This window comes from Myotis davidii, unplaced genomic scaffold (genome assembly GCF_000327345.1).
Source record: "Myotis davidii unplaced genomic scaffold, ASM32734v1 scaffold433, whole genome shotgun sequence".
NCBI lineage: Eukaryota > Metazoa > Chordata > Mammalia > Chiroptera > Vespertilionidae > Myotis > Myotis davidii.
This window is the reverse complement of record NW_006293776.1, coordinates 3,089,767-3,106,552: the sequence shown is the minus strand read 5'-3', so window position 1 is coordinate 3,106,552 and position 16,786 is coordinate 3,089,767.

Below are 16,786 nucleotides of genomic sequence, written 5' to 3'. Positions count from 1 at the left end.
CAAACAGCCATCATCCCCTCATCCAGGCTGGCCAGGCACCCAAGCAGGAGCCCCACCCTGATCTGGGACACCCTTCAAGGCAAACCAGCCGTCCCCCACCTGTGCACCAGGCCTCTATCCTATATAGTAAAAGGGTAATATGCCTCCCAGCACCGGGATCAGCGGAGCAGCAAGGCCTCTAGCACTAGGATCAGCGGAGCCATGAGGCCTCAAAACTCAGAGGGAAGGTAGGGGAGGGTGGGGGTAGGGAGAGAGATCAACCAAAGGACTTGTAGCATGCATATAAGCATAAGGGATGGATGCAGACAACAGGGGGTAAGGGTGCGGGCAGGACTCAGGGGATGAGAGGACAATGGGGGCATAAAGACACATTTGTAATACCTTAATCAATAAAAATTAAAAAGAAAAGAAAAGAAAAAAAGCGCCCAAACCCCCTGATCGCCCTGCAATTCTGTGTGTGACAGAGGGCAGGTTCACAACCTCCCTATCCGCCCTGCTCTGTGTGTGACAGGGTGTGGTGTCCCAAACCCCCCAAGGGCCCTGCTCTGTGCATGACAGAGGGCGGCGCCCCAACTCCCCATTCGGCCCTACTCTGAGCGTGACTGAGGGTGGCATCACAACCTCCTGATCCACGCTGCTCTGTGCATGACAGAGGGCGGCGCCCCAACTCCCCATTCGGCCCTACTCTGAGCGTGACTGAGGGTGGCATCACAACCTCCTGATCCACGCTGCTCTGTGCATGACAGAGGGCGGCGCCCCAACTCCCCATTCGGCCCTACTCTGAGCGTGACTGAGGGTGGCATCACAACCTCCTGATCCACGCTGCTCTGTGCATGACAGAGGGCGGCGCCCCAACTCCCCATTCGGCCCTACTCTGAGCGTGACTGAGGGTGGCATCACAACCTCCTGATCCACGCTGCTCTGTGCATGACAGAGGGCGGCGCCCCAACTCCCCATTGGCCCTACTCTGAGCGTGACTGAGGGTGGCATCACAACCTCCTGATCCACGCTGCTCTGTGCATGACAGAGGGCGGCGCCCCAACCTCCCCACCGCCCCTGCCTTGAGTGTGACAGGGGGCAGCGTCCCAACCCCCCATTCGGCCCTGCTCTGAGCCCGACCAGGAGCTGCAGGGCAGGCACCTAGGGATTGGGCCTGCCCTCTGCCACCCAGGAGTGGGCCTACGCCAGCAGGTCGTTATCTCCCGAGGGGGCCCAGACTGTGAGAGGACACAAGTCGGGCTGAGGGACACCCCCCCCCCCCCCCAGGGCACAAATTTTTGTGCATCGGGCCTCTAGTATTATCATAAACCTCATGTAACCATTATTCAGTTTCAGCAGCTATCCACTAATGGTGCACATGTTTCTCCCATATACTCACCAACTCTCCACTCTTGTATTATTTTGAAGAAAATCCAAGATTCCATATAATTTTATCCATAAGTTCCTGTGACCTTTAAATCAATATTATCTAAATACCAGTCTATCACTAAACATTTAATTTTAACCCATTTTGCTTCAAATTCTTCTCACCTTTTTTCAGTGCCTTGACTTCTCTTCCCCCACCACCCCCCACTGTCCACCAGGAGTCTGTTCTTTTATTCCTGAGTACCATACTAATATTGAGGCATTTCATTAGCATTTTTCAAGAACTCTTCAAGAATCATAAAATATTTGTTGTTGCTTAGGAAGATAACAAATATTTGTGTCTAAAAATAATTTATACTTATTGTTATTATTTATATTACTATTATTATTATTAGGTTAAACTTATATTTTCCAGTTCTTCAACTCCATCCATCTTCTCAAATGTTGATTTACCCATTGGTTTGCCTCTTGAATAATTTTTGGTGAATTTATCTGCTTGCCTTGTTACAAAGTTGGAATACTTGCCAAATTTCAGTTCTCTGAAGATGTCCATTGTCTATAGTGGACTAATCCTAGGGCCTAGTTTTAAGGCTCATTTGATATTTCTAGTCAAAAATTATTTCTGTTAAATTTGTCCTTTGAAAAAATTTATGAATTGCAAATGATCAGGGAGAGAGCAGGCATAACTGTTAAACTTTGGTAACTTTATTAAGAACTCAAAATATTTTATTTCCTAAAATTTTTTAATAGTTTAAATTTTTTGATTAATACCTATGGATTCATGTTATATAATACATATATGTATACTTTTATAATACAAATAATTGATTCCTCAAATAAGCTTATTTTGCTAGTTTGACTTTGATCTATTTGGGAACCTTGAGTAAAACAGAGTACATATTTACTCCTTCCAGATTTCCTTTTGTGTTTTATTTATATTGTTATTTTCTATGATTTATTTTCAATAACATAGTAAGATTTTTCTCTTCAAATGAGTCTTACATTTTCCCCCCTTTTTTATATGTTGGTAATCTCCCTCTGCATTTCCCCCCGGTTATTCAGTCTTCGTTCAGATCCAACTTCAACATTTTCTATGTACATACACTATTTATAGATTAAAACTGAAGAATGGATTTTACCCATATTAAACCAAACTAAATAATTCAATGTGCTCTTTTGTTTATCTTAATTAAGTAAGTAATTAATCTAATTATCGGATGGCATTGATTCAATGGATTCTTTCTTTCAAGGCAGTGGTTCTCAACCTTCTGGCCCTTTAATACAGTTCCTCATGTTGTGACCCAACCATAAAATTATTTTAGTTGCTACTTCATAACTGTAATGTTGCTACTGTTATGAATTGTAATGTAAATATCTGATATGCAGGACCCACAGATTGAGAATTACTGTTTTAAGGAATTTATTGATTTTTAGAGAGAGGAAAAGAGAGGAAGAGGAAGAGAGAAACATCAGTGCGATGGCACAACATCAATTGGTTGCCTCCTGCTCACACTTTACCAGGGATCAGGTCGGCAAACCAAGGCCTGTGCCATTGACCAGAAGTGGAACCAGCAACCTCTTGGTGCATGGGATGATGTCTAACCAGTTGAGCCACACTGGTCAGGGTGATTCAATATATTCTTAATGAAGATATATTTATCATACTAGATTGAAGCTCCTGGAGACCAGAACTTCAATCTTTTATATTTTTGTATCAGTGTATCAACATAGAGTTTAAAAATGGCAGAGTCTTCAAATATTTGTTGATTTAAAATCTAGAGGAAAAAAATCATGTTTATTACATCTTTTATGCACTTGGTAAACATAATATGTTTATGTTATGGTCCTAAAACATTAGCAACATTAATGGAGTTCTAAATAAAGCATTGAAAGTTTTAGCCACTCACAGATAAGAAAAAGCTAAAGGAGTTCATCACCACCAAACCAGCATTATATGAAATGCTGAAAGGTATTCTTTAAGAAGAGGAAGAAGAAAAAGGAACTCTTACCATTTGCCACAGCATGGATGGAACTGGAGAGCGGATAAATACTACATGATCTCACTCATTTGTGGAATATAATGAACAACATAAATTGATGCCTAACCAATGGACACGGACAACGGAGGGGGGGTGAGAGCATCGGGGGAGGGTAGGGGGTAACGTGGGGATAAGGACACATATGTAATATCTTAGTCAATAAAAAATATATTAAAAAAAGTTTTAGCCACAATTCCACCATTTGATATATCAAACTTATTTCATTAATCCATTTCCCTTCCAAATGGCTACTTAACATAAGGGCAAAAATTTCTACACAGATATAATTACTCACATATATATTATTTTTTTTTTCTTTATTGATTAAGGTGTTACATATGTGTCCTTATTGCCACATTGCCCCTCCCCCCCACACACTTATGCCCTCAGCACCTGTTGTCTGTGTCCATTGGTTAGGCTTATATGCATGCATACAAGTCCTTTGGTTGATCTATCCCCCTTACTCTCACCCACCCCTACCTTCCCTCTAAGATTTGACAGTCTGATCAATGATTCTCCGTCTCTGGATCTATCTGTTTTTGTTCATGAGTTTATGTTGTTCATTATATTCCATAAATGAGTGAGATCATGTGATATTTATCTTTCTCTGACTGGCTTATTTCGCCTAGCATAATGCTGGCAGTTCCATTCATGCTGTTGCAAATGGTAAGAATTTCTTCTTTTTCATAGCAGCGTAGTATTCCATTGTGTAGATGTACCACAGGGTTTAATCCAATCATCTGCTGATGGGCACTTAAGTTGTTTCCAAATCTTAGCTATGGTGAATTGTGGTGCTATGAACATAGTAGTACATATATCCTTTCTGATTCTTGAGATATATTCCTAGAAGTGGGATCACTGGGTCAAATGAAGTTCCATTTTTAGTTTTTTTTGGGGGGGAAACTCCATACTGTTCTCCACAGTGGCTGCACCAGTCTGCAGTCCCACCAGAAGTTCATGAGGGTTGTTTTTTCTCCATGTCTTCGCCAGCACTTGTTGTTTGTTGATTTGTTGATGATAGCCATTCTGACAGGTGTGAGATGGTACCGCATTGTTGTTTTCATTTGCATTTCTCTGATGATTAGTGTCTTTGAGCATGTTTTCATATGTCTCTTGGCCTTCCTTATGTCTTCTTTCGAAAAGAATCTATTTAGGTCCATTGCCCATTTTTTGATTGGGTTGCTTATCTGCCTTTTGTTAAGTTGTACGAGTTCCCTGTAAATGTTGGAGGGTAAACCCTTATTGGTGATAATATTGGAAAATATGTTCTCCCATGCAGTAGGCTTTTCTGTTGTTTTGTTGATGGTTTCATTGTTGTGCAAAAGCTTATTCTTTTGATGTAGTCCCATTTGTTTATTTCCTCTTTAGTTTGCATTGCCCTAGGAGCTGTATCAGTGAAGAAATTCCTTTGACATATGTCTGAGATTTTGCTGCCTGTGGATTCCTCTAGTATTTTTATGGTTTCCCATCTTATGTTTAAGTCCTTTATCCATGTTGAGTTTATTTTTGTGTATGGTGTAAGTTGGTGGTCTAGTTTCATCTTTTGCATGTATCTGTCCAATTTTCCCACCACCATTTATTGACAAGTTTGTCTTGACTTCATTGTGTGTTCTTGCCTCCTTTGTCAAATATTAATTGAGCAATTGGTTTGTGTCAATTTCTGCGCTCTCTATTCTATTCCATTGATCTATATGTCTGTTCTTGTGCCTGTACCAGGCAGTTTTGAGAACAGTGGCTTTGTAATACAGGTTGATATCTGGTATTGAGACCCCTCCTACTTTGTTCTTCTGTCTCAGGATTGCTGCAGCTATTTGAGGTCGTTTTTTATTCCAGATAAATTTTTGGAGAGTTCGTTCTAGGTCTGTGAAATATGCCATCGGTATTTTAATAGGGAGTGGATTCAATCTATAGGTTGCTTTGGGTAGTATGGATAATTTAATGATGTCGATTCTATCAATCCATGAACACAGTATGTTCTTCCATCTGTTTATGTCTTCCTCTATCTATTCTTTCAGTGTCCTGTAGTTTTCAGAATATAGGTCTTTAATCTTCTTACTTGAGTTTATTCCTAGGTATCTTAATATTTCTGGTGCGATGGTAAATGGGTTTGCTTTTTTAGTCTCTCTTTCTGTAAGTTCACTATTGGTGCATACAAATGCCATAGGTTTATTGGCATTAATTTTGTATCATGCTACATTGCCAAATTCATTGACTAATAATTTTAGGGTTTTATATGTACAGTATCATGTCATGTGCAAATAAGGACAGTTTTACTTGTTATTTATCAATTTGGATGCCTATTATTTCTTCTTCTTTTCTGATTGTATGGCTAGTACTTCCAGTACTATGTCGAAGAGGAGTGGTAAGAGTGGGTATCCCTGTCTTGTTCCTGTTCTTAGAGGAAATGGTTTTAGTTTTTGCCCATTGAGTATGATGTTGGCTGTGTGTTTGTCATATATGGCTTTTATTATGTTGAGGTATGACACCTCTATGCCCACCTAGCTGAGAGTTTTTTTTATCAAGAAAGTATGTTGGATTTTGTCAAATGTTTGTTTTTTTTTTTTGCACCAATTGATATGACTGTGTGATTTTTATCTCTTAATTTGTTAATGTGTTGTATCACTTTTATTGATTGGTGGATATTGTACCATCATTGCATCCCCGGGATAAATCCTATTTGCTCATGGTGTATGATCTTTCTGATGAAATGCTGGATTCAATTTGCTAGAATTTTGTTGAGGATTTTGGCATCTATTTTCATGTGGGATATTGGCCTGTTATTCTCTTTCTTTGTGTTGTCTTTATCTGGTTTTAGGATTAGGGTAATGTTGGCTTCATAAAATGAGCTTGGAAATGTTCCTTCCTCTTGAATTTTTTGGAATAGTCTGAGGATAGGTTTGAGTTCTTCTTTGAATTTTTGGTAAACCTCGCTTGTGAATCCACCTGACCCCAGGTTTATGTTATCTGGAAGCTTTTTGATGACTGCTTCAATTTCTTTCATAGTTATTGACTTGTTGATATTTTTAGAATCTTCCTGATTGAGTTTTGGAAGTTTGTATTTTTGTAGGAATATGCCCATTTCCTCCATTTTGTCTAGTTTGTTGGAATAGAGTTTTTCAAGCTTAAAGTATTACAAAGTGTATTACATATGTGTCCTTTTTTTCCCCCCGCCCTTGACAATCCCCCGTCCTCCCTTACCCCCCAGTGTCTTATGTCCATTGGTTATGCATGCATACAAGTCCTTGGGTTGATCTCTTATCCCCCCGCCCTCCTGTCTCCCAACCCTCCCTGGCCTTCCCGCTGTAGTTTGACAATCTTGCTTTCCTTGATTTTCTGTATTTTTTGTTGTTGTTTGTTTGTTCTCTATGTAATTTATTTCTGTTCTGATCCTTACTATCTCTTTCTTTCTGTTCACTCTGGGCTTTTCTCGTTGCTCTCTTTCTAATTCCTTATGTTGCAGAGTTAGATGATTTACTACCATTTTTCCTTGTTTTATGAGATAGGCCTGTAGAGCTATGAACTTCCCTCTCAGGACTACTTTCATTGTGTCCCATAGATTTTGGATTGTTGTGTTTTCATTGTCATTCATTTCCAGGATGTCTTTAATGTTTTTTCATCTCTTTGGTAACCCAGTCATTGTTTAATAGCATGCTATTCAGCTTCCTAGTGTTTGAATATTTTTTTATTGTTTTTATTGTAGTTTATTTCTAATATTATGCCACGGGGATTCTACTTATTAGACAGGGGTGGGCTGCTCACAGGGTTGCTGCTCCTCAGATGTGGGTGGGCTGCTTGTGGCTGCTTCTCCTTAGACAGGAGCACAGGTTGCTCTTGGGGCTGCTGCTTTATGGACAGGAGCGGGTTGCTCACAGAGCTGCTGCTTCTTGGATGAGGGCCAGTTGTCCGCATGGCTGCTGCACCTTGGATGGGTTTGGGCTGCTTGCATGGCTGCTGCTCCTCCAATGAGGGTGGGCTGCTCACACGGCTGCTGCTCCTCGGACGTGGGCGGGCTTCTTCTTGGACCAGAGCGGCTGCTTGGGTAACTGCTGCTCCTCAAGTGGGAGTGGGCTGTTCGTGCATCTTTTGATTCTTGGACAGGGGCGGGCTTCTTGCCTGGATGCTGCTTCATGGATGGAGGCAGTCTGCTCGCGAGCTGCTGCTCCTTGTACAGGGGTGAGCTGTGCATGAGGCTGCAGCTCCTCAGTGGCGGGACCACTCGCACAGCTGCTGCTCCTCCAACAATGTTGGGCTGCTTGCATGGCTGCTGCTCCTTGGACAGTGGTGGGCTGTTCACAGGACTGCTGCTCCTCTGATGGTTAGGGGTTGTGTGTGATTGTTGCTCCTTGGATGGGGGCAGGCTACTCCTTGGAATGGCGTGGGCTGCTTGCATAGCTGCTGTTTCTCAGATGGGGTTGGGATACATGCATGGCCGCTGCTCTTTGGACAGGGGTCAGGCTGCTCACACAGCTTTTGCTCCTTGGATAAGTGCACGCTGTGTGTGGCTGCCAGTCCTCAACCTGGGGCGGTCTGCTTGCGAGGCTGCTGCTCCTCGGACGAGAAGGGGCTGCTCAGGTGTCTGCTGTTCATGTGGTCACAGTGCCCTGTGCTAAAATGTTGGGCCAGTCAGAGGGGATTACACTTCAGAATTCACAGGAGCCTGCGCCCTTCCTGGCTGTAGTCTTGGTGACCGGGGGACTGCAGGCGAGGTAGCAGATCCCTTGTGGGGGTGGTTATAGAGTCCTGGGTGTTATCTGAGGGCACCCTGGGTGGAGGTGAGGCTGGGCTCCCAGTCACAGCAGCTGTCCCCTTCAAAAAGGTGAGGCCTCTGAGAAAGAACCAGCCACTTTGGGACTGTTTGCAATGGTAGCAGATGCTGCCTACTTAGGCGAGCCTAGTTATCCTGCCCTTGAAGGTCCTGTGGGATCTAACTGTGCCTCAGTCACACCCACACACACACACACCCACACACACACATACACACCACACACACACACACACACACACACACACACACACCACACAGCCACACACCACAGACACCTCCCTCCCTCGTGCTCTCTCCCTCACTGCCGCCTTCTTCCTGCCTCTGTAGTTGGGTCTCAGTGTTATTGGCCTATTCATGGATGGAGTCTTTTCTCTGGGTGTCTGGTTATGTGGCTCACTCTCTAGCACATTGGCCAAACTGGATAAAATTCACCTCGGCAAGACATGACACAAAGGGAACAAAACACAAATGTACTCACAACACCAATAACCCCAATATAAGTGACCACCAGAGAAAAGAGAATTAGAAGAAAGAAAGGAGAGCACAAATGATATTGAAGAGAGAAAAAATCATATGAGAGAACAGAAAAAGAAGAAAAAGGAAGAAAAAGAAAAAAATATATATATACGGGGAGAAAACACCAGAGAATAAACAGGTAAACCAAAACATACAAACACCAAATTTCTAGTAAAGAGGGTGGGGGCAGAATCTTATATACAGAAAGTAAGGTTAAGAATTGGATGAACATGGGGAGGACCTCAGTTCAGTATAGAGGAAGTAGAAAGAGGATGAGTGAATAAGAAGAAAGAGAAAGAGAAGAAAATATAATCATAATTTTTTTAAAAAAATTGATTAAAAATAGGATAGAAAATAAAATAAATTAGAATGATGGAAAAATAATGTGAAAAGAAATAGAAAATAAAGAAACAAATGAAAAAAGGAAAATAAATAAAAAGAGATAACAAAATAATAATAAAATAAAATAAAAATAAAAATGAAAAAGTGAAGTGTCATTCCTTTAGCTGGTTTCAGATCCCACTCTTCTGCACTGTTTGTGGCTTATAAGTTTCCCGTTGCTGGGAATGAAGGCCTCTCTTTAGGCCAGTCCCTGTGGACTCTCAGGGACTATTCAGATTTTTTTTTTATCCTTTGTACCACTCAGAGCATAGTCTGGGTGTGGCTTATTGGTTGCCTGGAGGCTGCAGGGAGGGGCTATCTCTTCAGGAGAAAATGATTACCTAGGTCCCGGGCATCAGGTATGACTCAGTGCCAGACTTGCGGCAACCTCTCCCGGGTCCTCCCCTCACCGCAACCTCTCCCCAGACTCCACAGGTCCACATCTTCTCTTGCACCTCAGCCACGAGTGAGTGTCTGTATCCGAAAGGCACTATGAACTAGGTTCAGCAAAGAAAAGCAAAGACCAAAGAGAGTGAAAAGAGCTGCACCTCTGGGAGCCCCTCTCCTCCCTGCACCACGTGGTCTGGGCAGCCGTCCTGAATGCCCCCTGTGGGTTCAGTCTTTCGTGACTGTGGACTCAGATCTAGAGTCCCCTGCCACCAGCAGTCCCGCAGACCTCCTTTCCACAGTCAGACTCTATGCCTGACCCAAGGGACCTGGCCTCAGTGCCGTGCGGTTTCCCTCTGACCCTCTGGGCTCAGAGGTCTCCCAGTTCTCTCCAGTCCGTATAATTTTTAAAAACAACTTTATCTAATTAATTAATTAATTAATTTTAAGTTTCCAAAACACAAATCTTTATCTCATAACTCTGTACCTTCCAATGGTAATGTCCCTGATTTTACCTTTCTCCAGGTGTCCTGTGCCTTTCCTAGCTGCCAATTGTCTCACCAGCTGTATTAACGTCACCAATTCGGGGTGCATGTTATTCGATTTAGTTGCTTGTTCTATCTGCTCCGGGACAAGTCTCGGGACATGTCCGTTTATTTACATATGTCTCCTTTTTCCCACATTTACCTCTCTCCATCCACCCCCACCCACCAGCACATGTCTTCACCCCCGTAGTGTATGTTCATTGGTCATGCTTACATGCATGCATACAAAACCTTTGGTGGATCTTAAAATCAACTTTATTAAAATATGAATTACATACAACAGAATGAACCTATTTTTGGTGTACATCTTGAAAAAAAATTCAAAAGTTTTGAAAAATATATATACCTATATAACATCTACAACCAAAATATAAAAGACATTTCATCATTCCATCTCAATCAATTTCCTACAGCCCTCAATATAGGCAAAAACTGATAAATTCTGTATTAGTATAAATGAATAACTTTGCCTTTTATAGAGTTTTCTATCATTGCAAACATATGATATGTTTCTTTTGTATGTAGTTTTATTTGCTCAGCATAATATTGCTGCTTATATCAATAATTCATTCATTTCTATTGCTGTACAATACTCTATTGTGTGAATATACAACAATTTGTATACATATTACTGTTGATAGATATTCGTGTTGTTTCCAGTTTTAGGATTTTATGAATAAAGCTGCTATGACCATTCAGGTATAGCAATTCCTTTTTGGATATATGTTTTCATTTCCCTTTGGTAAATACTTAAGAGTGGAACTATTGGTTAATATGGTCAGTATATAGGGTTTATTTTGCATAAACTAAAAAGAATATACCATTTTAATTTTCTATCAGAAAATAAGAGAGTGCTAGTTGCTCTACATCCTCATGTGCAACATAATTATTTTTATTTTCTTTTAAATATAATTTTGTGATGCTTTTTGGCCTTCATGGTTCATATTTATATTTTGGAAATATGTGTATAATTGAAGATATATTAAAAGGTAAAATAATTATTCTTTTTCTTGTTATTGCTGCAGGTATCCATAGCCTTACTGTGTCTACAAATTTTATGACCTGGACTATCCCTAAGTAAAATTTTGAAACAAGTACACATTTTGCTTTAAATTTCCTCTTTTCTCTTGAAGTCTATCTTGAATTCTATACCTCATCATTCCATGTTGGTCTGTCATTGATAAGCCATATGTCCACCTCAGTTTTTCATCACTTTGGGGACAAAGCTTTTCACAATTTGGACTTCTTATTTTGTGTTTTATGTGCTATTTAATGCCTTTAGTGGTAGTGATTTCCAGGGAAATACATAAATACTCCTTAATTGTGTGTTGTTTGAAGACATCCCTTCTATTGATGAAGTTAGCTCTGAAAGTGCATTTGGTCATTTCTAAGTTTGTTCTGACTTTTTCAGGTGTCTAATTCCTATTCTGCAGAGTACATAAAATTGCAAGGCAGTGTGTATGTGTGTGTGTGTTTACCAACATGTATTTTATTGCTCTGGAAAGAAGAGGTATCTCTCTCTTCTATCTTTGTAGTATTCTAGTGTAGGATGAGTTGGGGAGGCATTTCCTACTTTTTGAAATTTTCTAAATTCTTTTTTTAAAATTTAATTTTGTTTTATTTCTTAAAGTATTATAAAGAGTATTACACATGTCTCCTTCCCACACCCCCTTCACATTCCATTTTTGTTCATCAGTCTATAATGGTCCTTATTATCCATAAATGAGTGAGATCATGTGGTATTTTTCTAAGCTTCCCAGGGGCTGTCTCAGCCTCACAGGTGCCGTCCCAGCCTCACTGAGGCCGTCTCAACCTCACCGGGGCAATTTCAACCTCACAGGGGCTGTTTCAGCCTCACCGGGGCTGTCTCAACCTCACCGGGGCCATCTCAACCTCACTGGGGCCGTTTCAGCTTCACTGGGGCCATTTCAACCTCACTGGGGCTGTCTCAACATCACCGGGGCTGTCTCAACCTCACCGGGGCCGTCTCAACCTCACCGGGGCCGTCTCAACCTCACCGGGGCCGTCTCAACCTCACCGGGGCCGTCTCAACCTCACCGGGGCCGTCTCAACCTCACCGGGGCCGTCTCAACCTCACCGGGGCCGTCTCAACCTCACCGGGGCCGTCTCAACCTCACCGGGGCCGTCTCAACCTCACCGGGGCCGTCTCAACCTCACCGGGGCCGTCTCAACCTCACCGGGGCCGTCTCAACCTCACCGGGGCCGTCTCAACCTCACCGGGGCCGTCTCAACCTCACCGGGGCCGTCTCAACCTCACCGGGGCCGTCTCAACCTCACCGGGGCCGTCTCAACCTCACCGGGGCCGTCTCAACCTCACCGGGGCCGTCTCAACCTCACCGGGGCCGTTTCAACCTCATCGGGGCCGTTTCAACCTCACCGGGGCCGTCTCAACCTCTCAGGGGACGTCTCAACCTCTCAGGGGCCATCTCAACCTCACCATGGCCGTCTCAACCTCACCGGGGCCATCTCAGCCTCACAGAGGCCATCTCAGCAACACGAAGTTTGGCATTCTGTCTTTTGTTGGGTGGCTCCTTGCTGGAATAAATCTCCAGGCATTCTTGGTGGCTGAATATCTGGTATGCTTGCTTGGATTTCATTTTCTACTAAGTGCACAGACTGCTTGTCTGCTGTCTCCCAGCATCCCATGTGAGACTGGATCTGGTAGACCTGATTGTGCATTTGCTGGTACAGCAGTTCCATGTCGCCAGCCCAACTGGGTTCGGCTTCCTCTGAACCTGATTCTGCTTCTTGAGTGTGTCCCTTATGCATGTGAGGAGTTGAAATCTGCAGTTTGTTGAGTTGGGCTGCAAAAGGGCAGGTGGTTCCTTTTGTGCCACTGGCACAGCTTGGGTAGGATGTAAATTGAGTAGGGCAGGGCCTCCGGGAATCACCAGGGCAGAGCAAGGGGCAATGGCATCTCCGCAGCTCCTCGCCTCTCCGTGACTCCTCGCCTCTCTGCGACTCCGCGTCTCCACGTCCCCAAGTGCTGGCGAGCAGCTCCGGGAGACAGCCACCCTTGCTCTCCGGCCCATTGCAAGGCCGTCCCACCTCTCTCCGTAGGGGTCTGGGACCTCAGAATCCTGCCCCAAACAAGCTCAGTGGATTCTAAAGTTTGTAACCCCTTCCGATTGAAAAAAAACCACGCATCCAGTTGTAGCCCTCCTGGCATGCGACTCTGTACCTCTCTTCTTGGTGAATCACCAGGGCAGAGCAAGGGGCACTGGCATCTCCGCGGCTCCTCTCCTCTCTGCAGCTCCTCTCCTCTCCGCAACTCCTCGCCTCTCCATGACTCCTCGCCTCTCCGTGACTCCGCATCTCCACGTCCCTGAGTGCCAGCGAACAGCTCCACGAGAAAGCCACCCTCGCTCTCTGACCCGTTGCAAAGCCATCCCACCTCTCGCCATAGGAGCCTGGGACCTCAGAATCCCGTCCTAAACAAGCTCAGTGGGTTCGAGAGTTTGTAGCCCCTTCCAATTGAAAAAAAGGGTGCATCCAGTTGCAGCCCACCTGGCGCATGACCCCATACCTTCGTTCTTGGCGCCTCTGCACATCCTACTCAGTCTCAATGCTCTTCTTTCTTTACTTCCAGTTGTAGAGCTTTCACTGGGCCAGCTTTCCCATGTTTCTGAATGATAGCTGTTTGTCTTATAGTTGGTAGTCTTGATGTTGTTGTGGGAGGCAGCACGCACATGTCTGTACCTTATGCCGCCATCTTGGTTCTCTGAAATTTTCTAAATTCTTCAGTCCTTGTATTTTCCCTTCTTTGCCTGACTGGGGATGAAGTGTAAGCTTGACGTGCTCCACTGCCAATGGAGTGGAGTGACCTTTCATTTTCCCAAGTGGCTTGAATTGGATACTACAGTCCTCAAACACTCATTCTCAATTCTTTTGCAAAAACTCTTTATTGTTGAAAGCATTACATATGTCTTCTTTTTCCCTATTGACCTCTCTCCACTCACTCCCGCCCCCCAGAACATTCCCTCACAACCCTACTCTCTGTGTCCACTGGTTATGCTCTATGCATGCATATAAGTCCTTCAGTTGATCTCTTACCCCTTCTTCCATCCTCCCCTGCCTTCCCTCTTAGGTTTGATGGTCTGTTTGATGCTTCTATGTATCTGGATCTATTTTTGTTCATCAGTTTATGTTATTCATTATATTCCACACATGAGTGAAATTATGTGATATTTCTCTTCCTCTGACTGGCTTAATTTCTTAGCATAATGCTCTCCAGGTCCATCCATGCTGTTGCAAATGGTAAGAGTTCTTTCTTTTTTAAAGCAGTGTCATAGTCCATTGTGTGGATGCACCGCCATTTTTAATGTACTCATCTCCTGATGGGCACTTAGGCTGTTTCCAAATCTTAGCTATTGCAAATAGTGCTGCTAAGGACATAGGGGTGTATATATTCTTTCTCATTGGTGTTTCTGATTTCTTGGGATATATTCCTAGAAATGGGATCACTGGGTCAAATGGGAGTTCCATTTTTAATGCTTTGAGGAAACTCCATACTGTTTTCCACAGTGGCTACACCAGTCTGCATTCCCACCAGCAGTTTACGAGGGTTCCTTTTTCTCTACATCCTCAACAGCACTTGTCATTTTCAACCTTAATTATTAATCACAGGTTAGATCAAAACCATGCAGTCAGCCTTAGGGATGGTCATGTTTAAGTTCAGCTCATTAGTACTAACCCAGTCTAGATTTTTTGTTTGTTTGTTTGTTTTTGTTATCAATGTTATGATAAGACAGTGCAGGGCTGCCCTAATTGGTTTGCCTTAGTGGATAGAGCATTGGCCTGTGGACTGAAGGGAGCCAGGTTTGATTCTGGACAAGGACATGTACCTTGGTTGCGGGCACATACCCAGTTGGGGGCGTACAGGAGGCAGCTGATCGATGTTTCTCTCACATCGATGTTTCTAACTCTCTATTCCTCTCCATCTCCCTAAAAAATCAATAAAATACATTAAAAAAATAAAAAGACAGTGCAGGATTTAGGCTACCCAAGATTTTGACTGTGGAACAGCTAGAGAGAGATAAACTTTGGAGTCATAGAGATTTATCTTTGTATCTGTATTTTCTTTCTCTCTCTCTTTCTCCCCTTCCTTCCTTCCTTTCTTCTTTCTTTGCTTCCTCCCTTCCTTCCTTCCTTCCTTCCTTCCTTCTGTCCTTCCTTCCTTCCTTTTTTTCTTTCTTCATTTATTTGTTATTAAAAAGAAGATAAAGCATGAGAAAAATTGAAACAGTATAAGAGAGTATGTAATGGAAAGAAAGTAAGCAGTTTCTCTATCTCGGGTCTCTTAAACTCCTTTCACAAAGGCAACCACAGCTAGCAATTACCTTATATATTTTTCAATAATTTTTTATTAATGATCAAATATGTATTTATATTTATACATTTTAATTTATATTCTTTGAAAACGTTCAGATATATTTATTTTATTTTCACTTAACTGTGTCTTAAATATTGTTCCAAAACAGCACCTACTGATCCATCTCATTCTTTTTGAACACGGTGGTTCTGCATTGTGTTTTATTGTATGACTGTACATATTTTATTGAACCAATCTTCTACAGAGGGACCTCAAGTTATTTCCAGTTAAAAATAATTATTGTGCCCATCCTGGAGAAAATGGCGACCAGCAGGAAGGTAGGGAGGGAGAGAGTGTGAGAGTGCAAGGAAGTGATAGAGGAGTGTGTGGATGTGTGGTGTGTGTGTATGAGCTAGGGACAGTTAGATTCTGCAGGTCTTCTACCTCACCACCACCCAGTCTGATCTCAGACGCATACTAGGACCCTGCAGCCAATGGGGACAGAGACCTGTGACCACAGCTACAGATCTGCGGACACCAAAAGTTCAGAAATTCCCGCGGCAGATCTGTGAGTAACAGAGCCCATCCCCACTTCCCCCAGGCTTGCAGGCAGTGCCAGAGTAACTAACTGATAAACCCACCCCTTGCCAGGGCATCAGCACTGCAGGAACTTTGGCCGGGAAGTGCACCAGCACCTTGCAACTGATCCCGCATATGGCCAGGTTCAGGAGTCCTAGACTGGGAGCAAACACACAAACACCTGGAACTGATCCTACGCACCCTGCTGGCTTCAGAGCCCTGGGCTGGGAGCAATTGCACGAACACCGGGAATTTGTACCGCATAGCACAGGCCCAGGGAACCGATTCTCTGGGCAAGAGGCAGCAGCAAGCACCAGTGACTTGACTGTGTTTCTTATCACCTGCACCTGAGATCCTGATTCCCTGTGCATTCATACTAAGAGCCAGTGACTCCAATTCCTGGTGCAAGGGCACACAGGGACCCTGATTCTCAAGGCGAGGTTGCGCGAAGCAACAGAGACTCTGATACTGGATTCTTGGAGAACTCTGACTTCTGGCACATGCTAGGAGGCTGTAGTTTTCAACACGCTCCAGGGGGGTCTCTGTTTCAGCATGGTGCAGGCAGGGTCCCAGATTCTAAGGGCACGTACGAGCCCATATTGAGCGCTGACTACACTGACTCTGAGCGAGCCTGGTTCCCACCAACCCACAACAACAACACATCTTAGTGTCAGAGCTCTTCAGTGACACTAGGGTTGTGTGAGGATCCCACTGCACATGGCCCAGGCCCACGCAACTCAACGTTTGAGCCATAGGAAGATAATCAGAATGAAGAGACAGCACAACACCCAGAGGAAAGACAATGAGGAGTCACCAAGAAAGGAAATTAATGAAGTTGAAGCATGCAATATGACAGAAAAATGACCCAGATATCTGT